This window comes from Ursus americanus, chromosome 22 (genome assembly GCF_024610735.1).
Source record: "Ursus americanus isolate L20-20 chromosome 22, mUrsAme1.1.p, whole genome shotgun sequence".
In the NCBI taxonomy this organism is placed as follows: domain Eukaryota; kingdom Metazoa; phylum Chordata; class Mammalia; order Carnivora; family Ursidae; genus Ursus; species Ursus americanus.
The window spans coordinates 51,842,538-51,866,301 of record NC_142148.1 but is presented as its reverse complement, the minus strand read 5'-3'; the positions used below and the strand labels follow the sequence as shown (position 1 = coordinate 51,866,301).

General features: G+C 49.6%; 1 long non-coding RNA gene across 1 annotated transcript in view; it reads right to left on the bottom strand.

The window, feature by feature from the left end:
- Positions 1-10,213: 10,213 nt before the first annotated feature.
- LOC148108148 (uncharacterized) overlaps positions 10,214-23,764 on the bottom strand; it is a 183,592-nt gene continuing 170,041 nt past the window's right edge. Inside the window, exon 2 of the long non-coding RNA XR_015721147.1 lies at positions 10,214-18,029. This is a non-coding gene — a long non-coding RNA (uncharacterized LOC148108148). The remainder of the gene's footprint in view (positions 18,030-23,764) is intronic.

Below are 23,764 nucleotides of genomic sequence, written 5' to 3'. Positions count from 1 at the left end.
GGGATTAGAATCTTGAAAGAGTGACCTCACTTCCTCTGTGATAGGCCCCAACTGAACTTAGAACTCTGGTAACCGGGCACCCAGATTCAAAAGACAACCTGCTCTCCAGCTCACTTGAGTGGAGACGTTCGAGAGAACAGGATGTTCTCTTGCTGCCTTCCTCCCTTCAGGGTCTCTGGGCCCAGGCAAGCCCAGAGAGAGAGACTTTCAAATAATTGTAGACGTCGGCTCAGCCCGCTTTTCCGAGCCCTCTGGACATGTGGCAGGAGACACCAACAGGTAACACGAGGCAGCTCAGGGCAGCCCACTGGAGAGCAGGCAACAACTCTGATGTCACCTCAGCAGGCCCACACCTCTTGCCCCTCATTATGTGTGTCCCTGTGTGTGTGTTGGGGTGGGGGGCTGGTTGTCTATGTGTAGAGAAGGGGACAGAGGATGTGGGACACACCCTTCCTGGGCAGAAGGAAGCTGCCAGGTGTTGGAAGCCTGGCCCATCTTTCATGTTCACACCCCAGGTCATAGCAGGCGGGATGAGAAGCTGAGCACTGGGGACCAAGCTCAACTACCTCGATGTTAATCACGAGCTCTAGAGTTTCATCCGGCTACGTCCTTGCTCGATGTCTTTTCAGCTGCCCCTCTTTGCCTCAACTGGAGAGCAGGATTTCTAATGCGGGTGGCCCCTTGTGGCAATGTCCCGGGAGGACACTAATGTCTCTTGACCCCATGTCTATGGGGCACTGCATTTTCAGAGCTGCACCCAGGAGGTCATCGAAGAGCTGGTCTGGGACTTCAACTACAACGCCCTAGACAAGTGGCAGGTGCACCAGGCCACCCAGGATCAGTGCCGCTCTGAGGTGAGAATGGGAAGAGGGTTCCACGCACCCAGGGCCCCCACACAAATATGGGGACAAACCTGGGGCCCTCCCATGGTGTTTCTATATGAGTGCCCCGCAGGCCCAACCACAAAGTCATCCCAGTATCCACACCTCCACCACCAGCTATGGGAGAAGGTAGGAAGACACTCTTCACATAGGTGGGAATGGTAGAGAATAGTGTTCATGTTTTTTGCAGTTTGGGGCGTGGGTTATTCTGTTTCATTCTGTTTTGTGTGACTTTTCCCACAGCCATGAGTGTCTTTGCATTTTGCTACTGTTTTGAGTATTTTCTTGACTCACCCCAGCCATCCTGTGTAGAACCCAGCTCCACTGTCCTTGGAGAACGTGTCCAAGGCCTTATGAATCCTCACCCCACACAGGGTGATTGAACATAAAAGGAACGGTGGGATGAAGCCATTCTATATGTTCCTCTGTAACGTATCACCTCTCAGAACACATCGACTCATTGTATGTCCCCCGGGTCACAAGCTGTGTCCTCATATGTCTTTTTGGACCTCCGTATGGGAGGTTGTCTGCCACCGTGATTCAGCCTTTCAAGCACGGATTGGGTGCAAGGCCTCTGATGCCTCCTGGCCCAGGTAGTGGATTCTGTCTTTTCAGAGTTCAATCCAGGCCATCTTTGAGGAGCTGCTTGCTCCAAGGGCTCAGCTACTCCATCTCCCTTGACAAGCAGCAGGTGCCTCGGCCCACAACAGCATCCAATGCTGGTCTGGGGTGAGAACAGGTCCAGATTGATGTCCAATCTCAGGACCCACAGATGATCACGGCAAGGCCAGAACCCACACTAGAAACAACCGGCTCCCCTGGGGCCTGCCGAGGAAGGTGGATTTCCCCTGAACCTTTCTCCCCACCTGAGGAACAGAGCAGGCCGCAGCAGCCTAGGGAAATGCCATGCATTCCATGCTCTGGACAGTTCTCAGGCCCAACGTCTATGATCTCGAGCAGCGTTGGAGATGCTAAGCCTCTGCTTTCTCCTGTCTGCAGTAGGGATGTTGACTGATGACTCAAAGGCATACAGTTCTTAATAAAGCCTATTCAGAGAGAGAAAGGCTGTGGTGGCTCAGCTAACAAGATGTGTTGAAGTGACCAATGCTTTCTCATTTCACCCCTAAAGGCAATTGTACTTTCAAGCCTAGAGCCTTTTTCTGGGTGGGCCCTCAAGTCCCTTTTCTTGCACAAGTTCCCGAAGGGATGGGACTCTCTGGTCTGAGCACCAGACCCTGATCATCCTGGTGGTTCGTGGTGTTGAAGCTGACTCCATTGCCCCCCACACCCCCCTTCTCTACCTGGTGGGAAAAGGAATCATCCCTGTCCCTGGATGAGGCCCAGACGATGCTGAGGCTCCGAGAAGGCACAATGGAGCGTTTCGTACAGTCCCTGGTGCCATCCTTCCCAGATGGGAGCATCTCAACCACCTCAACGATCTTCTGCATGTACGAGATGTTCACTTCAGCCACACAGGTCCTGGGCCAGCAGTTCAATCGGTGAGTGCCCACCCCATGCACAGCACAGGGTGAGCCTCCCATCTACTGGGTGTACATCTCGGGAATGGCCCTACCCCTCTCTGACCTTCCCTTTCCTCTTCTGAAAACTGGGGTGGTTAAGAGGATGAACCTCATACAGGTACTGTAGGAAATCATGGGAGGAAACATGGCACGGGCTACTCTGGTGCTTGGCTCTGTAGAAAGGGCTCCTGGACGTGCTGGGCATCTTCTTGCTTAATAGTTCTCTCTCTCCGGTCAAGAAGCTCTCAAGTGCAACCCTCACAGGCCGGTGGCCCTTCTGGGTTGACGAAAGGAAATGCAAAGCAGGCAGTTTCCCCATGTGCAAAGGACTTCTGAGATTCCATCTAGATGGTTCTGGTAGTTGTCCTTTGTGTGAGCAGCTCAGGGGCACACTGGGAGCAGGCAGACCAGCCCACGGGCCACTCAGGATTTGGAAAGTGCGGGCTGGGAAGTAGTCATTCAAGAATGTATATTAAGCACCTAGGAATGTGAATGGAGAGAGGAGATACAGTGTCTGGGTCTCAGTTCTAGTCAGAGGGTCAGATAGGCACTCTGCACACCCTAAGCATGCATGTCCAATGGTTGTTAGATGTGATATCTTCGTAGCCGCCTCTAGCTTTGAAAGGATCCACCAAGAGCTGGATCATAGGACAGATGAAATGATCAAGTAAAACTGGGACAGGGGTTTGGGTCCAGAAGCAGGGCTGGCTGCCTCCACAGAGCAGGGTGGGGGACTACAGGGGTGGTGGCTGGGGAGGGATTTGCCGAACCAGGGATCTCACCGATCTCTTGATTTCCAGTGGGTGGGCTTCATCTGGGGGGCTTCATGTGAAGAAGCAAATGAGTCAAAGAAGGCTGTGGAGGGGGTCCCGGGCCCTCTGGGCGGCAGAGCACAGTCTGGGCTCAGTGGGTGCCTGAAACACCCATCCCTTTGACGGTCCCAACTTGCTCTGCCTGCCCCTCCCTGCTGACCACCCCAACCGGGGCCAAGAACCGAGGCTGTGCTGAGCCCACCACTCACAAATCTGCCTCCAACCTGAGCCTTGATACTGGTGTGCATGGAGGATAGAATAGACCAGGCCCATGGCCAGGTAGAGGAGAGGAGAAGTGGAAAAACCAGACTCATTCAGGTTTTCAGGAGGACCAGGCCTCCCAATACGAGGGCAGCTAGAGAGGGGTTGGAAGGGGGCTGGGGCCATCCTCTGGGACCCATACAGAAAGAACGGTGCTGTGGGAGTAGCATGTGCAATGCAAGGCCAGGCCTCTGACTCTGCTCCACATATGACTCTCCCTAGCACCCTGTCTCCCATCTTGGGTACCTGGCCTGACCAGAATTTGCAGGCTATCTATCAGTCCCTGGGCTGTGACCGTGTCGAGATCAAGGTGGACTATGTACATGGGGCCATGGTTCTGAAGTGGCATGCCTGGGACCTGACAAACCATGTCCCCCTTCTCCTGATGCAGCGGGAACTTCTGGCACTCACTGAGGCAGAGGTGGAGGGTAAGGGGGATGGCAAGCTGGGAAGGCTAACTGGGATGCGGTTCATGGGCTGGGTATTCCTTTCAAGGCCATGGGGTCTGTCCTGGTTTTGCAAAGGCATCCGGAAAGTCAGTGATGTGGATGAACCTTTCTCTGTCTCCTGCCCCAGTGCCAGCTCCAGGGCTCCTTCCAGCGGCAGAGCCAGGAACAGGGCCTCCTATAGAGCTAGAGGCGACCCCGGCTCTGTGTCAACTGTCACCTGCGGTGTCAGAGCCAGCCTCCCCTCCGTCAGCTGTTCCAGAACTGCAACCCGTGCTCCCATCTTCTGCATGTGTGCCGGGTGCTGAGCAGCAGTCAGCTGGACCACCCTTTTTGCTAGAAAGTTTCACTCAGGCAACAGCCACAGAGCCCACCGCGGCCCCAGAGGCTTCCTGCCACCGCTGTGTCACCCCAAAGAACCAGCTGGGTGAGGAGAAGCCCGACCTCCTGGACTTCCCTCCCAGGCTGGTGGCAGAGCAGCTCACGTATATGGATGCGGTGAGCAGCTGGGCTCTCAGGGTGGGCCAGGGGCAGGCCTTCCTTCTGCTCTCACCTGCCCCACACCTGCCTTTCCCTGATGTGGACTCCTATGGTCTGGGACCAAATCTCAGCTCCACCACTTCCCAACCCTGTCAACCCATCAGGGCGCTTAGCCCCAAGCTTTCACTGTCCAGCTGCGGACTGTAGCGAGAGACCCTGATAAGCACTGATACGGAGGTACTAGGGAGAAGAAATGAGCCAGAATGGAGAGACCAATGGGCAGGCCCTGGTCCCGTGGGTGGAGGAGGGCAGCTCCCTGTGTTCAGTCAAGTCCATGGGTCACCCACTCATGTGCCTTGGAGGATGAGTACCCTCAGCATTGATTAGGCATCTGATGTGTCCATGAGGACAGGGCAGACGGAAAAACGTGTGGTTGCAGCTCCCGTGTGAGAATGTGCATCTGAAAGGGGGGAAGGACCAGGGGGATGACCAGTTGGAGGGGAGGGGAAGAAGCCCCCTTGGGTTGGACCACCTTGCAGTGCCACCTGGAGCTGGGAGTTCCTGAGCATGATCAGGGTGCCAATGCCCTCCTTCCTTCCCTTGCTCTGTTTGCTCCTGGGTCATTGTGTACTGGGTTCCCTCAGGGAAAAACAGTGGAATGAAATCCACGGTCTCCAACCAGGCTCAGGCCAGATTCTCAGCTCCCTGAGGTCCAGCTCTGACCTGTGACCCCTACGTAGGACATGAGTCTTGCATGGGAAATGGCTGGGTGAACCAAGGTCTGCCTGTTCTCTAGGAGCTGTTCAAGAAGCTGCTGCCCCATCAGTGCCTGGGCTCCGTCTGGTCCAAGCGCAACAAGCCTGGCAATGAGCACCTGGCACCCACAGTCCGGGCCACTGTCGCCCAGTTCAACGGTGTGGCCAAGTGTGTCATCACCACCTGCCTTGGCAACCCAAGCATGACAGCCCGGGACAGGGCCATGGTGGTGGAGCACTGGATCAAGGTGGCCAAGGTATGCAACGGGAAGCCCAGCTGAGGTGCTCTCCTGAGTCTCGGGCACTGCTCTTCCCTTGATCAGGTCTCAGGGTGGAAGGCCCTGGTCTTTGCCCTAGGGACTGTGCAGTCCCTAGGCTCTTCCGTCCAGGGGCATGCTGACCTCGCCTTGCATGGCCCCATGCTGGGATGCTCCCTTTCTGCCTGGCTCCTTCCTTGGAGTGAGGTAAAATCTTCCTCCTCCTCTGGGCCTCACGTGTGCCCTTCGGCAGGTCCCTGGACAGCGGCTTCCTCCAGCAGGAGCACTTTCCCCTGAGGGGGACTGAAGCTTGAGAGCCAATCAGGTGCCGGCTCCCCAAGTGACAGCCCATTCTCTTCCCTCCCCAGGCCTGTCAAACCCTGAGGAACTACTCGTCCTTACGTGCCATCCTCTCAGCTCTGCAGAGTGTCTCCATTCACCGCCTCGAGAACACGTGGGGGAAGGTTTCCAGGTGAGTAGGCCTCTCTCCATGGAGGGACCAGGATGGATGAGGGAGCTCCCAGAGGCTTGTCCTCTTCCCCCTCAGGCAGCTTGGACCTTCTGGGAGGCGGCAAACCCCGACCACAGGACCTGGGCTGGTGGGTGCGTCTCTCAGCCTCCCTGGTGAGGAGGTCACCATGCCTCCCGCTGTAGAAATCAGTTTTGCCAAATGTCCCACATGGGGCTGAGCTGCATTAAATCTCTTCACGTGTTTCCTTGACAGCCACTAAGTTCTCTGCCCATTTGAACCCCAAATTGACCCAAACAGCGTTTCTCAATGAATATGGGAAGGGAGGCCCAGGACGAGCCACATGAGAGCTCCCTCCCATGTCCTACAAAGACCTTAGTGCTCAGAGGATCCCAGAAGAAACCCTCAACCAGGCAGGTTGACACTCTGGGGTTCTCAAAGAAAAGGCACTCGCCCTCAACCCTGCCACATTATTCGTCCATTGATCGTGCCTCCCTTGCCTCTCTTCAGGAAGCCATTGAGGATCTTTCAAAAGCTGTGCAGCAAGGACACCGCACAGGGCAGGAACCTGCTCATCAAGGTAGCCTGGAAGGTGCAGGTCTGGAAAGAGAGGAGGGGTGGGAGGGAACAGGGTCCTGAGTGGATGAAGTCGGGAATGGTCTGAAGCATTCCTTGGGGAGGGGAAGCCTTTGTCATGAATGTGGCGACAGCCTAGGTGAGGATGCCGTTGGCGGCGAGGGGGCAAGCAGGTGGTGTCCAAGCAGACTCCCTAGCCTAGACACCCTCTCTCTCTGTGTCGACAGCTGGTCCAGGTGGGGGCCTTTACAAACCTGGAGAGCCCAGAGGACAGACCTGTGCTCAGTGATGGGGTTGGGCTGGGTTGAGGGCCACAACAATGATGAGAGTAATAGGACCCTGAGTCCTCAGGAGACCATGGGAGATAGGTGGAGTTGTCACGTTTCCCGATGAGAAAACAGGCTCGGGGAGGCCAGGCTGCAAGCTCAAGGTCACACATGGAGTGAACGTTGGAGTGAGTTGTTCTGGAATCACTCACGGCCTGCTTCTGGATAATGGGGCCTCAGGATCAGTATGAGTTAGGTCAGATGTCTAGGTTCTGACGTCCAAGATGGTGGGGGCAAGTGGCCTGAGGGTATGATGGTCTCAAGGAACTTGTCCTTGGCCCTGCAGGAGCGACCATCCAATAGATTTGCCACCCTGGTGATGGCCCTCCGGGGAGCCCAGAAGAGGATGCAGAAGAAGGTGAGTGTGCCTGAGGCCCAGGGCCTCCAAAGTCAGAGGAGGAGGAGGGCTCCTCCCTGAGGGCTGGAAGCCTCCCAAAAAGGAAAGATCAGGAAGGGGGGGGCCTTCCCACTCCAGCTGCGGCTTCTGGGGCCACAGCTTCTACAATTCTTATTTCAAAAGGACCAGGAGGAGGGTCCAGAGTGGTCCATAGAGAATGGGTTTTGCGGGTGGGGAGGGACCGACCTAGTGCTCCATTCCCTGGCATTTTTGAAAAGCAGGCCCTGAAGGTGATGAGGAGGAGTCTGATGTTCTGGGGGGGGAGGGGAAAGGGAACCCGTGGGGGGGAGGCTGCTAAGGGTCCTAGGCTGCTCCACGTGAGCCCCTGGGGTGGGCTAGGAGGCTGGAGCATTTTCAGTGGAGGGTCCCTGTGGACACCAGAGAGCAGGGACTCATCCCAACCCTCCCCCTCATGACACAGGGTGTCGTGCCTTTCCTTGGCACTTTCCTCACCGAGCTGGTGATGTTAGATACCGCCATGGAGGACTATCTGGAGGTGGGTGAGCCTGAGGATTGTGGGGGAGGGACCAGAATCCGGAGGTTTGGGAGCAGAACGCCCCTGTACTGAGCCCTGAGCTCTCAGGACTCGGCAAACCTCCCCTCATGACAGCCTCACGGCTACCCTGTGAGCCTGGGGGCTGTTGCCCATCTCAGGGATGAGCGAGGTGAGGCTGCAGTTAGGCCACGGCTCCCGGTGCCGAAGACTGGTGAAGCACCAGAGCTTCCTGAAGGCAAAGCTGCGTGAGGTCTGTCTGAGTGGACCTCAGCCTCCCCCGGTGAGTTTGCCCGTGGGGGGAGAATGAAGTCAGGACCCTCCACGTCAGCAAGCACCTCAGTAGCCGCAGCAGCCCCTTCCTGCCTGAGGCTTCGGCCTCCCCCACTGTCTTCCGAGAGGGTGGTGCTGCAGGGTCCCGACCTGTAGCCAGTCCATCTGCCCCATGTCCTCCTTTCTCTGGACCACAGAGCCTGGCCTAGATCCCAGGCCCACTATCTGTGTATGCACGGCCCCCTCACGGGTCCTGGCCATGGTGCATCATGAGAAGGGATGGGAATCAAGTGCTCCTAAGAACCAGGGGCCTCATTCTGATGGACTTTGTCTGCATTCCAGGAGAATGAGATCAACCACCAGAAAAGAAATAAGGTGAGCATATGTGGCGCTTCCCGCAGGGAAGGGTAGGGAGTGGGCCTCAGAGATGTCCCTGGGAAGAACATTGCTTGGCTCCATGCCCTCCACCTCACATTTCCTGGGATCCCTTGAGAAGAAAGCAGTGCAAGTCCCATCCCGTTAGGAGATGGGGACAGAGCATGGCATCCAGGAGGACTTCCCGGAGGAGGGGCTACTGATACTCATCTCTGAGAACAGGTGGAGACCGGATGAATCTGCAGGGAGGAGGATGGCCATGTGTGCCAGGACCTGGGATGGGTGCCCGTTCCCGGTGCTCAACCCTCACCAGACCCTGCAGCTCCCCGCCCCCCCCCCAGGCTCCCTATACATCCTGTGCTTCTCTCTCTGCTCAGGAATACCAAGTCATTACGGACATCATGCTGCTCCAGGTGGCTGCCGAGAATTACACCCTAGAGCCCGAGGATCCTTTTTGGGCCTGGTTCCAAGCTATGGAGCCGCTCAGCGAGGCTGAGAGGTGAGGCCCATCAGGAGCTGGGTCGGTGAGGTTCGGGGTGGACTCTTTCTGCTGGCCACTCCTGGGATCCTCCTTCCCTGGGCAGCCTCAGGCCTTGTTGCCGGGGCTCCAGACTCCAGCTGTGGGCAAACACTGGCAGGGACTCTTGAATGGAAGCTCCTGGGCAACTCACAGATGTCCCTCTGTCCTTAGCTACACCCTGTCCTGCCAGCTGGAGCCCCGGTCCTAGCTGGTCAGCAGCACTCAAGAAGGAGAAGAACTGGCCGCAGTCAACCTCAGGGCTGAGCAAGTGTCCAGTGGCCCTGCAGGGATTCCTCAGCAGCTGCATCCTTGCGCCCATTGTCTCCACACCCCTTCCCCCCATCTATTTCCTTATGTAGGGGGCACCATTTAGTTGTTTTAAATAGTACCGTGATAGATTTGCATGTTAGGAGATTAAAGCCCTTATTTTGTTTTAGAGCCCAGGTGTGTGGTTTGGGTCTTTTACTTCCTGCAGTAATGGAAAACTTGCACAGACTCTCATATTCGTTCCTGACCTAGGAAATCCCCCAGAGTCATCAGCTACTGTACGTGGGAGGAAGGAGAAGTGCCAGCCCTTCTCCCTAGCCACTGGAGGGCACCCCCAAATCCCCCTTACTCAGAGCACGGGTCCATTTCAGTCAATGAATTTGGGCAAACAGCAGAGACAGCCCCTCAGAACTCCTGAGATTTAGAGGTTGCAGGGACTTTCCCAGGAATAGCAACAATCACTGAAAGTGGGAGTCTTTAAGACTTGTACGCCCCAGAACTCCTTCCTGCCCCAGGACTGGGGTTGCCTTTCTCCACTCTAAGGCCAGGAAGACTGTGTCCTGCTTCTTCCGTTGAGATGCTTTTTTGGTTTTGTGTTTGGTTTTGTATTGCCCCCGTATTTGGAACTTGTCGTATTGTAGTTCAATCTCTGGAACTGCATCAGCACCCAGTGGGGAAAAACACGGAAGGAGATCAAATCCTGCGTGTGAAGGGGACAAAGCCAGAGGAAGATAATTTGCAGATGGACTCAGGGCAGGCAGGACTTTCCAGCCTCAGTCTCCCCGTTGGCCGTTTACCAAGTTTGGAATCTTTCTGGGATTCTTGTCAGTGATCTCTGGATACCCTTTCCTGCTTGTTTTGTGTGTTGGGAAAAGATGGGAGGGGTACCTTAAAGGACACACCTGAGCCTGGTTCCATGAACATCTATGCTGACCTAGGAGCCAGGATTTCCAGCCTTCGTGCATCTCCTTATGCGGTTCTTCTGAAGCAGCAGTTCCCTCCAGGCCCCAGGCTCTGCGTCCGATCCATGGTAGCCACTGTTCCCTGGCTGGCATCTGGTGGATCAGGGATGGGTTCTCTCTTGCCAGGATAATGGGTCATATCCTTTTTTTTTTTTTTTTAAGTTTTTTTAAATTTATTGGACAGAGAGCGATAGTAAGAGATTGAACAGAAGCAGGGGAGTGTGAGAGGGAGAAGCAGGTTTCCGTTGGAGCAGGGAGTCTGATGCAGTCCTGCATTCCAGGACCCTGTGATCATGACCTGAGTCGAAGGCAGAAACTTAAAGGCAGAGCCACGATGGTGCCCCATGGCCCATATCCTTGACCAGAGAAACCCACCCTCTCCTTGGTGGCCAAGGGGACTTTTAGGTCCATGTTGTTCTGAAGTCCATGTCTCAAACATTCTCTAGTTTACACACTTAGTCTCAGTTTCCACTCTTACACCAATTTGTCCGAAATTGGGTACTCAGCTTGAGCCCCCAGACCTACTGAGTCCCCTGCACATTGAAAGTGAGGAGATGAGAAGCATCTAGCATGCACGTGGTTGCCAAAACAAAGCAGAGGTAGGAATACTTCTATCAGACAAAACAGAATGAAAAAAAAAAAAAGAAAGAAAGAGTAGTAAGACACAAAGAAGGACACTGTGTCATAATCACGGAGACAATGCAACAAGAAGATAGAACAATTTTAAATATTTAGACACCCATCATAGGAGGACTCAAATACTTTTATAAAATAGTTAATAAGCGGTGCCTGGGTGCCACAGCGGTTAAGCGTCTGCCTGCGGCTCAGGGCGTGATCCCGGCGTTATGGGATCGAGCCCCACATCAGGCTCTTCCGCTATGAGCCTGCTTCTTCCTTCCCACTCCCCCTGCTTGTGTTCCCTCTCTCACTGGCTGTCTCTATCTCTGTCGAATAAATAAAATCTAAAAAAAAAAAAAGTTAATAAAAAACAGCAGGCAACTAATTGACTGTAATGCAATACAGTAGGGGTTCTAACACCCCACTTCTATTAATGTGGACTTGATCCAAAATGAAAATCAACAAGGAAACAGTGGCTTTGGGTGATGCACTGCTTTTAACAGACGCATGCAGAGCATCCCGTCCTAAAACAGCAGAACACTCATTCCGTTTGCGTGCACATGAAACGTCCTTCAGAACAGATCACTATTAGGCCACAGAACAAGTCTCCACTAATTAAAAAGATGGAAATCATAGCATGCATCTTTTCTGACCACAATGCTATGGACTAGAAATCAACCACAAGAAAACACCAGGGAAGACCATGAATACATGGAGGTCAAAGAACATTCTCCCAAACGATTAGTGATTCAAGCAGGAATTCTAAGATGAAGTAAAAATTAAATGGAAGTAAAGAACAACGATAAGACATGGGTCCCAAAACTTTGGGATACAACAAAAGTGAATCTTAGAGGACGGGTTACAGCAATACAGAAGCAAGAACAATCTCCCATCCCATCACCTGACACAAAGGGATCTAGCATAAGAACAGCAGAGAGCTCTAGAGCAGGGGATCAGCCTTGGCGCGTTGGAGCTCTTGCTGTTGGGCCCATGCATACCTTCCGTCCTTGCTCAATTTCCCGGCAAGGATGGTGTTCTTTCCCTTCTTCCAGAAAAATTCCCATCAGGGCCACTGGAGAATCAACCCTTTATGGAATTCTAGAATGCTAGAAACTGCCAAAAAGGCCCAGGAAACAACCGTGCCTTCCCCATTTGGTATACCAAGGTGCTGATTAGCTTTCTCTTTGGGGAACATTCAACAGTGGTTTTTTGAGACATCATCTTAGGCCCGGATCCCCTGAGGATCTCATGAAAATACAGATTCTGATTCAGTAACACTGGGAGGGACCTGAGACTCTGCATTTCCAACATGCTCCCAGCAGATGCCGAGGCCGCTTGTCCACGGACCACACTGAGAACAAGGAGCCAGCGGGCCATTCGACAAAAGTTATCTGTTTCACCAGTGAAAACAGAATTTTCAGCAACAGTTTGGCTACAATGAGGAGGCCTTTTTATTGTCAGGAAGATAACAGCCAGGGCAGGGCTCTGTCCACATCGGCAGGCCTCTCCTGCTCTTCTCTTCCGGGGTATATGGAGGCAGGATGGAAGGAGGTCAATAGTTTATGAGCTTCTTTCGTTCAGTGGGTTTCCTTCCTGTGCCCTCCCGTATCTCTGCGATGTGTGCAGAGCACATAGTCCTTTCAAGAGGGATGGCCGAGGCTGAAAGGGGGTAAGGTGGGAGCCTGAGCTCCTGAGTCAGCCCTGACACGTGGGCAGAGGCAGGCGCTAGGGGCCACTCTGTGTGTGGTGCACGGGCTCACTTGGAAATCCGCTAAGTGGGGCAGATGAGCCTGAGAGGTGTGGCATAAGACACTGCTATAAACTACACTGATTTCCCAAAGGATTTTGCAAGTGCTCACAAAAGTTTGAACCTGAGCCCTGTGAGTCCTTTAGGAACAGGGAGATTATGGTCAGGCTTTGCCACAGCCTAAGGGTGAGAACAACAGGGCCTTTGTGGAGTGAGGCATTCATATTGAAGATAAAATATTAGCTGGGTGGTCCGGGATAATGAAGGCATTTATTACCCCGGCCAAGCACAGGTATGTCAGCCTGATCCTCAGACTGCCTGTGCAGAGTCTGGGTTCATGAGGTCTCCAGAGGGGTGAGGCTGGCCGCGTAAAGAGTTGGGATAAAGGCACCAATGACCAAAGCGGCTCAGGAGGACGAAAGAGTTGTGACCTGGGGATACAATGGAAGGATGGAATACCATTGCCCTGAAACTGAGACCGGTTTCCAAGAGCGTCCTTATAAACTCTGAACGACAGAGAAAATGGTCTCAATCCAGCCTCACAGGGAAAACACGTACCAGAAAAAAAATGGACATCTATGAAGGGTTTAGGAAGCCAGGTGTCCCAGTGACCTGAGCACAGGCCCACAGTTGGCATGTGGGAGGACAAACCACTGGGTTGGCCATGACCTGAGAAGTGACCTTGGAGCAGCCCATTGCCTTTCATTTTCCTCGTCTGCTGGGGACAGAAGTTGACTCTAGGTTCCGGAGTTGGCAGGCCTACAGCAGAAGGCAGATCAAAGTACATACTTACTCCATTCCATTCTGTTTACAAAAGATAATTTGGGGGCCCCTGGGTGGCTCAGTCAGTTAAGCGTCTGCCTTCAGCTCAGATCATGATCCCAGGTGCCTGGAGTCAAGTTGCACGTCAGGCTCCCTGCTCAGCAGAGTCTGCTTTTCCCTCTCCCTCTGGCCCTGCTCGTGCTCGCGCTCTCTCTCTTAAATCAATAAATAATGAAAAAATATTTTTACAGAAAGACAATTTGGAAGCCTTGGTGGAATACCTCTCTAAGAATGCCAGGTAAGGAGTAGAATTTTCCAGAATAGGAGTACCAAATGGGCCAGGTACCACACCCCCTTATCAGCTCTAGGGGAAAATTTTTTTTAAATTTTTTATTATCTTATGTTATTCCCCATACAGTACATCATTAGTTTTTGATGTAGTGTTCCATGATTCATTGTTTGCCTATAACACCCAGTGCTCCATGCAATACGTGCCCTCCTTAATACCCAGCCCCGGCCTAGCCCAATCCCCCACCCCCCTCCCCTCTGAAACCCTCAGTTTGTTTCCCAGAGTCCATAGGGGAAGACGTTTTTAAACAAACACAATTTGATGAGTTTTGACACATGTATATACCCATGATAATGAACATAGTCATCATTCTCAAAAAATTCCCTGATGCCCTTACAATCCTTCCCTCCCCCAACCGTCCCGTCACCAGGTAATCACTGGTCTACTTTCTGTCTGTCTGTTTATTTTTATGCAAGGGTGCTCTTTATTTTTTTATTTAAATCCAATTAATTAACATATAGTGTATTATTTGTTTCAGAGGTAGAGGCCAGTGATTCATCAGTCTCATATAATACACAGTGCTCATTACATCACGTGCCCTCCTTAATGCCCAGCACCCGGTTACCCCATCCCCCACCACCTCCCCTCCAGCAACCCTCAGTTTGTTTCCTATGATTAAGAGCCTCTTATGGCCTGTCTCCCTCTCTCTCATCTTGTTGTATTTTTCCTCTCTTCCCCATGATCCTCTATTTTGTTTCTTTAATTCCACGTATGCATGAGATCATATGATAATTGTCTTTCTCTGATTAATTTATTTTGCTTAGCGTAATCCCTCCAGTTCCATCTACATCATTGCAAATGGCAAGATTTCATTGTTTTGATGGCTGAGTAGTATTCCATTATACATACCACGTATATATATTCCATTCCATATATACCACATCTTCTTTATCCATTCATCTGTCAATGGACATCTGGACTCTTTCCATAGTTTGGCTGGTGTGGACATTGCTGCTATAAACATTGGGATGCAGGTGCCCCTTCGGGTCACTATATTTGTATCTTTGGGCTAAATACCTAGTAGTGCAATTGCTGGGTCATAGGGAAGTTCTGTTTTTAACTTTTTGAGGAACCTCCAAATTCTTCTCCAGAATTAGGTACCAGTTTCCATTCTCGCCAACAGGGCAAGAGGGTTCCCCTTTCTCCTCATCCTTGCCAACATCTGTCATTTCCTGACTTGTTAATGAGGTGGTATCTCATTATGATTTTGATTTGTATTTCCCAAGTGATATGGAACATTTTTTCATGTGTCTGTTGTCCATTTGTATGTTTTCTTTGGAGAATGTCTATTCGTGTCTTCTGCCCATTTCTTGCTTGGATTATTTATTCTTTGGGTGTTGACTTTGATAAGTTCTTTATAGATTTTGGATATTAGCCCTTTATCTGATTAAGACATTTGCAGATATCTTCTCCCATTCCGTGGGCTGCCTCTTAGTTTTTTTGACTGTTTCCTTGACTGTGCAGAAGCTTTTTATCTTGATGAAGTCCCACAAGTTCATTTTTTCTTTTGTTTCCCTTGCCTTTGGAGATGTGTCATGAAAAAGGTTGCTGTCCTAGAGGTTGCTGCCTATGCTCTCCTCTAGGATTCTGATGGATTCCTGTCTCACACTTAGGTCTTTCATCCATTTGGAGTTTATCTTTGTGTATGGTGTGAGAGAGTGGTCAAGTTTCATTCTTTTGCATGTAGCTGTCCAATTTTCCCAACACCATTTGTTGAAGAGAGCGTCTTTTTTCCATTGGGTATTCAGTCCTGCTTTGTGGAAGATAAATTGACCATAGAGTTGAGGGTCCACTTCTGGATTCTCTGTTCTGTTCCATTGATCTATGTGTCTGTTTTTGTGCCGGTACCATACTGTCTTGATGATTACAGCTTTGTAATATAGCTTGAAGTCTGGAATCATGATGCCTCCAGCTTTGGATTTCTTTTTCAATATTACTTTTGCTATTTGGGGTCTTTTCTGGTTCCATACAAGTTTTAGGATTGTTTGCTCTGGGTCTATGGAAAATGCTGATGGTATTTTGATAGGGATTGTGTTGAATGTGTAGATTGCTTTGGGTAACATAGACATTTTAACAATATTTGTTCTTCCAATCCATGAGCATGGAATGTTTTTCCATTTCTTTGTGTCTTCCTTGATTTCTTTCATAAGGTTCTATAATTTTCAGAGTACAGACCCTTTACCTCTTTGGTTCTGTTTATTCCTAGGTAATTTAATGGGTTTTTTGGGCAACTGTAAATGGGATCGATGCCTTCTCTTTCATCTGCCTCATTCTTAGTGTATCAAGATGCAACTGACTTCCGTGCACTGATTTTATATCCTGACACTTTGCTGAATTCCTGTATGAGTCCTAGCAATTTTTGGGTGGAGTCTTTGGGACTTTCTCCATAGAGTACCTTGTTTGACTTCTTCTTTGCCAGTTTGGATGTCTTTTCTTTCTGTTGTCTGATTGCTGAGGCGAGGACTTCCAGTACTATGTGGAACAACAGTAGTGAGAGTGGACAGCCTTGTCATGTTCCTGACCTTACGGGAAAAGCTCTCAGATTTTCAGCGCTGAGGATGATATTTGCCATGGGTTTTTCATATGTGGCTTTTATGATGCTGAGGCATGTTCCCTCTATCCCTACACAGCAGAGAGTTTTTATCAAGAAAAGATTTTGTATTTTCTTAAATGCTTTTTCTGCATCAATTGAGAGGATCGTATGGTTCTTGACCTTTCTTTTATTAATGTGGTGTATCACATTGATTGATTTGCAGATGTTGAACCATCCTTGCAGCCCAGGAACAAATCCTAAATGGTCACGGTGAATTATCCTTTTAATGTACTGTTGGATCCTATTAGCTAGTATCTTGGTGAGAATTTTTGCATCGATGTTCATCAGGAATATTGGTCTGTAATTCTCCTTTTTGGTGGGGTCTTTGGTTTGGGGATCAAGGTAGTGCTGGCCTCATAGAAAGAGTTTGGAAGTTTCCCTTCCATTTCTATTTTTTGAAACAGCTTCAGGAGAATAAGTTATTAATGCTTCTTTATATGTTTGGTTTCCGCTGGTAGGCCATCTGGTCCTGGACTCTTGTTTGTTGGGAGATTCTTAATTACTGCTTCAATTTCTTTGCTGATTATGGGTCTGTTCAGGTTTTCTATTTCTTCCTGTTTCAGTTTTGGTAGTTTATATGTTTCTGGGAATGCATCCATTTCTTCCAGATTGCCAAGTTTGTTGGCACATAATTGCTCATAATATGTTCTTATAATTGTTTGTATTTCTTCAGTGTTGGTTGTGATCTCTCCTCTTTCGTTTGTGATTTTGAGTCCTTTCTCTTTTCTTTTGGATAAGTCTGGCTAGGGTTTATCAATCTTATTCTTTCAAAGAATGAGCTCCTAGTTTTGTTGATCTGTTCTACTGTTCTTTTGATTTCTATATCATTGATTTCTGTTCTAATCTTTGTTATTTCTCTTCTCCTGCTGGCTTTAGGCTTTATTTGCTGGGTTTTTTCCCCATCTCCTTTAGGAGTAAGGTTAGGATGTGTATTTGAGAATTTTCTTGTTTCTTGAGAAAGATCGGTATTGCTATATACTTCCCTCTTAGGACTACCTTTGCTGCATTCCAAAGGTTCTGAACTGTCGTGTTTTCATTTTCATTTGCTTCCATTTTTTTTTTAATTCTTTAATTTTCTGCTTGGCGCCTTCATTCTTCAGTAAGATGTTCTTTAAGCTGGGGCGCCTGGGTGGCACAGCGGTTAAGCGTCTGCCTTCGGCTCAGGGCGTGATCCCGGCGTTATGGGATCGAGCCCCACATCAGGCTCCTCTGCTATGAGCCTGGTTCTTCCTCTCCCACTCCCCCTGGTTGTGTTCCCTCTCTCGCTGGCTGTCTCTGTCTCTGTCAAATAAATAAATAAAATCTTAAAAAAAAAAAAAAGATGTTCTCTAAGCTCCATGTATTTGTGGTCTTCCAAATTTTTTCTTATGGTTGACTTTAAGTTTTACAGCATTGTGGGGGCGCCTGGGTGGCACAGCTGTTAAGCGTCTGCCTTCGGCTCAGGATGTGATCCCGGCGTTATGGGATCGAGCCCCACATCAGGCTCCTCCATTATGAGCCTGCTTCTTCCTCTCCCACTCCCCCTGCTTGTGTTCCCTCTCTCGCTGGCTGTCTCTGTCTCTGTCGAATAAATAAATAAAATCTTAAGAAAAAAGAAAAAAAAAGTTTTACATTATTGTGGTCTGAAAATATGTAGGGAACCATCCCAGTCTTTTGGTACCTGTTGAGACCTGATTTGTGACCCAGTATGTGATCTATTCTGGAGAATGTTCCATGTGCACTTGAGAAGAATGTGCATTCTGCTCCTTTAGGATGAAGTGCTCTGAATATATCTCTAAAGTCCATCTGGTCCAGTGTGTCATCCAAAGCCCTTGTTTTTTGATGCAAAGAGTGAGATCTTGTTGATTGTTGATCTTCTGCTTAGATCATCTGTCCATTGCTCTTTGCAAACTGAAGGGTAAGAAATCAGAGAAAGACAAACCTTATGAGACTCTTGACTCTGGGAAACAACCTGAGGGTTGCGGAAGGGGAGTTGGGTGGGTGGATGGGGTAACTGGGTGATGGGCATTAAGGAGGGCACGTGATGTAATGAGCACTGGGTATTATATGCAACTGATGAATCACTAAACTTCACCTCTGAAACATATACTATACATTAATTAAAAAAAAAAAAGCAGGTAGATAGAGCAATGGAACAGAAGAGAGAGCCCCCAAATAAATTCACACATACATGGATAAATGATCTTTGATGAGGGTGCCAAGAGTACACAATGAGGAAAGGATAGTCTCTTTAACAATTAACAGAATGAAAAGGCAGTCTATAGAATGGGAGAATCCAATTGCAAACCTTGTATCAGAAAAGAGACTAGGGGCCCTGGGTGGCTCAGCTGATTAAGCATCCAACTCTTGATTTCAGCTTAGGGCATGATCTCAGGGTTATGAGTTCAAGCCCTGCTTTGGGCTCCATACTCATTTTGGATTCTGCTTGAGATTCTCTACCTTGTCCTATGCCCCACCTACTACTTGCTCACTCTCTCTCTAAAAAATAAAATCTTTAAAAAATAAAAAAGAGGCTAATATCCAAAATATATAAGAAACTGCTACTAATCATTAAAATAAAAGTGTTTAATCCAGGGGCGCCTGAATAACTCAGTTGGTTAAGCATCTGCTTTCTGCTCAGGTGATGATCCCGGAGTCTTGGAATCAAGTCCCACATCAGGCTCCCTGCTCAGCAGAGTCTGCTTCTCCCTCTGACCCTCCCTTCTCTTGTGCTTTCTCTCTATCTCTCAAAATAAATGAATCTTTTAAGAAAGTGTTTAACCCAACATAAAAATGGGCTAAATATTTCAATAGACATTTTTCCAATGAAGAAATACAAATGGCTGACAGACATATGAAAAGCAGCTCAGCATCATTAATCATCAGAGAAATCCAAATCAAAGGACAATATCATGTCACCTGTTAGGATGGTTTATATATATGTTGGTAAGAAAATGGAAATTTGAACATTCATATACTGTTAGTGAGAATGTAAAATGGTACAGCCATTATGGAAAACAGTACTGAGTTTCCTCAGATAATTGCAAATAGAACCACCATATGATCCAGTAATCACATATCTAGGGATACATCCAAAGGAAATGAAATCAGTAGATGACCCTAGTATTTGTTATGATAGTCCCCAACTCCTCTGTCGTGTTGAATTCAGAGGAAATAATTTTATCTTCCATCACTATTATGTTAACTATAAACTGTAAGTGTCCTTCATCAAGTTGACAAAGTCTTTCTTAATTCTTATTTTGCTGAGAGTTTTTAAAATCTTGAATGTATGTTGAATTGTCCTAAATGCTTTTTCTGTATCTGCTGAAATGATCAAGATTCTTCTTCTTCAGTCCGTTGACTTGGGAATTACTGTATCAGTTTCCCATTGCCTTAACCAATTACCACAAATGTATTGCCTTCAAACCTCATAAATATAGTGTCTTACACTTCTGCAGGTTAGAGTCTCATATGGGCCTCACTGGACTAAAATAAATACGTCTGTAGGGTGTTCCTTTTTGGAGGCGCTGGGAGAGAATCTGGTTCCTGGCTTTTTCTAGCTTCTAGAGGTTGTCTACACTCCCTGCTTAGTTGCCCCTTCCACCTCTAATGCCAGCAATAGCTGACTGACTGCCCCACATCCTAGTGGACTCTTCTGCTGCACTTCCACTTTTCATGACCTTGTGACCACTTGGATAATCCAGGATCATCTCCTGATTTTAATGTGAGCTGATTGGCAACCTAATTCCATCTGCAACTTTAATTCCCCTTCCCCATGTAAGGCAACATGCGGGCAGATTCCAAGGATTAGAACATGGACATTTGTGGGGGGCATCATTCTGCTAGAGATGGTACCCAGGGCTGTCAAGGAGCAGGGACATATATGAATGCAGGAGCCCATCTCCCCATGGTGCCTAGGGAGAGAATAAGAGGGACTTAGGGTTGCCCCTTTCTGGAATCTCAGGGAGCAGAGCTCTTGAGCATCTATACACGACCTGTGCCCCTCTCATTGTGCTCCTCACTTTCTGCACAGATGAGAGCTGAACTTTTCTGGGTGGAAGATTTGTGGGGGGCCCCTCATTCAGCTCTGGTCCACTCCCTCATTCACCCAACTCACTGTTCTACTTGTCCCTCCCCCGTGCCAGGGTCTGTGGTCCAGGTGGGGTTGACTCAGCCACCCTCAGTGTCCAAGGGCCAAGGAGAGATGGCCACCAGCACGTGCACTAGGGGAGCAGCTCAGCTTCAGCAACACCTGGGCTTTGTTGCCAAACTCCTGACCCCCAGATTTGCAATTGCCTCTCGGAAGAGCTTCCTGGGCTCCAGGTCAGGCAGCCAGGCTTCTTGATCTCTGGGCTTCAGCCTGGAAAAGAGGCTGATTATTACTGCTTAGTGTGGGACAGCAGCTTGATGCCTACATTGTCCTCAAGGCTCACAGGGAAGTGAGATAAAAACCTGTTGGCTGTCTGTACCTTCTCACTGTCCAGAGTTATTGCTGTCATTTTGTGGCCAAGTGGCTGCTGCTGAGTTCTGGAGTAGTGTAATGGGGGCCGTCCTTTCTCCTCTGGTTCTCTGAGACTGTGTGGTTGATGCACCCCCATTTCTAAGATCCTGGGTATGGTTTGCTGACCCAGCTGTCCACAATTTCTGGAGCTTTTGGTCAGATCACTCAGTCCTGCACTGGAAGTATTGGTGTGGATTATTATGTTAGTGACTGGAACCAGCTTTGCTCTGGGAAAAAAATGCAGAGTCCCTCTTCTTCCCTTGAAAGTTCTGCTTCCCTCCAATTTCCTGATACTATATGTGTACACCCAAACAACAGACCCAATCAACCCTTGGGTCCAGTATCAGGCAGAGGTTAATTGGCATGTGCCAAAGAGGGCTGGGTGGTCCCTCCCATTCCTCAGAGTGGAGCACCCACAAGATGTGCTTAGCGCTCTCTCCCTCTCCTTGAGGCCTTCCCTATTTTGTCCCCCAATCAGGAATGATGGAGAGAGAGCAACACAGGATGAGGTGAAGGGGATCCCCCTGACTGCCACAGTGGAAAGTGGGTTGGTCTTGGCTGATCTGTCATGGTCTTTGGTCCTTCTGCTGTTCTTTTTTTTTTTTTTTTTTTGTTTAAAGATTTTATTTATTTATTTGACAGAGAGATAGGCAGCGAGAGAGGGAACACAAGCAGGGGGAGTGGGAGAGGAAGAAGCAGGCTCCCAGCAGAGGAGCCCGATGTGGGACTCGATCCCGGAACGCCGGGATCACGCCCTGAGCCGAAGGCAGACGCTTAACGACTGCGCTACCCAGGGGCCCCTTCTACTGTTCTGAATCTGGAACAAGTTCTCTCTGAGGTTGGGTTCCCTCTGGATCCCCCTCTACAGTGATCTACAATGGAAGAAGAAACTGTGGAGGTCACTTCACTGAGTGCAAGGCTGTGGAAGAGGCTGCAGTCTTAAGAGGAGGCTCCTGGGCAGTGAAGAGACCCCCCTCTGGGAGGAGGGGATAGTGGACAGGTGGATGGGCATGCAACTCTCTCTCCAAGGTCCCCTTCTGTATGTACATCTGGCCCTAACACAGCAGGAGGAGTTGTGGGCCTGCCTTGCCACAAACCCCTGGGGTACATCAGCTGTGGGAGGCCATCAAGGGGAGGGGAAGGATCTGCATGACTTCCCTGTCCTCCCTTTGAGTGGGGCCAGTAGGTAAAATCGACTTTGGGCCCCGCAGGAAGCAGAACTCGAAGGGTCTTTCCATCACAGCCTCGTCCTCTTTCCTCCCCACTCCTCTCACTCTCTGCTCAGGTGATTTGCTGACAGTGGATCAGGGGAGGCCCTGCCACTTCCTTCTTATAGACATCATATGACCTCAGACTCACCATCCCTGTGTCTCTTTCCATTTCAGGGCCCTGGGCACAGTCTACACCGTCTCGGCAATCTCAGTGTCGGGGGCTCCTGGACAGAGAGGTGCTGTGTCTCGCACTGGGCTCGCAGTGCGTCATTGGACTTTGGCACAGGATGAATGCTGTCCTCAAAACTGTGACCCTCTGAAGCCCCCGCACTTAGCTCCCTCTGGTATTCTGGTGATGCATGCTGCTTCAGTTAGTTGTAAAGTCCTATTCAACGGAAAACTGAGTATATTTAGAATGATGTGTTCATTGAATAGATCGATGTAAGAAGTGACCTCTAAGGATTCATGTGTGAGTTCTTTTCTCTAGGAAATTGTCTTGATGGCTCATCCCATGTCTTCCGTGACTATAGGATTAACCATGCTTTTTTGCCTCAATTTGGACAAGTCACTTAACTCCTTTGCAGGTAGGCTGCATGCAGAGGTGACCAAACTTATTTTACAAGTTTGGACTAAATGAACAAATGCATTGACTGCTTAGGACATGTGGAAGACCCCTGAGGGTGGGTCTTTGGAAAAACCCTGAGAGACCGTGGTCAACCTGGCCGGGAGGGCAGTGACACCACAGTGCTACTATGTATCCTACATCCTCTAGACTCCAGGAGAGACATCCAGCTGTAGCCACCCATGTTTTAAGAAAAAGTGGCAGGGAAAAAGACAAAATGTCAGACACAAAAGAAAGAACTGAGAAAATAATGCCCATAACATAGGTTGACTGGGGTTGACTGTGACAATGGAGAGAGACAGCTGTGACAAGACAAGGATCTCAGAGCTGCAGAGAGGCGCATGCCTCTCTGAGTGATCATGCTTTGCTCAGAGGACATGACCCAGTAATGTGAGACTAGGCTGTCAGTAGGCCACCAACCAACATTTAGTGAAGGGTAGCATGACAGATACATCCCAAGATCTTACATGAATACAACTTCTCTCTCTCCTCACAAATGCCCCCTTGAGGAATGACTGTTAGTCCTGTTTTCGACATGAGGAGACATCTCCTAGAAATGTTTTTTGATCCTGCTGTGTGTCATGTGGTGTGAATGGCAGAGCAAGGCATGGTGCAGACCATGCAGATTCAGATCCTGCACCCTCCCCACTGCAACGTGTTGTCCTCACTGCACTGTCTCTGGAGAATCTCTGTCCCGTTCACCAGGTGCAAGGAGGTAAGTGCAGGATTACTGGTAAGAACTTCACATTCTCTCCCTCCATGGATCCTAATTATTCTTGGGAAGATATACATAAAATAACCACACAATAAAAAGGTCAACTAATAGGAGATCCCTGAAAAAGATGACCTGGGCACAGCTCTAGTCAGGGAGATTTTGGGAGGTTCTCTGGAAGAGGGGCTGACTGAACCCCTATCTGAGGAATGCATTCAGGGTAACTTGGGGTGCAGCCTGGGTAGTGGCTGGAGTGGGCAGTGGAGGAGGAGGTGATGCCTGCAGAAAGAACATCATATGGATGGAATCAGGAGGCGATGAGGAAAGTTTGAGGACGAGGCGATGGGAGGTCAATGTGACTGGAGCTGTTTCGCAGTCAACAGACAACTCGTAACCAACCAAGCAAACCGCATGCTGCCTAGACACAGCTCAGTGCGGTCAACTCAAAGCCACAGTAATGCTGTCGTGAGGCTCAGACTCCACTGTGACATGAGGCCCAGCGAGAAGCCGAGTCCTTCCCAACCCGTCTGCTGCACACACGTCAGTGTGATGTACGTGTCTGGAGTGGTCTCCAGGCAAACAGGATGATGAAAATCAGCT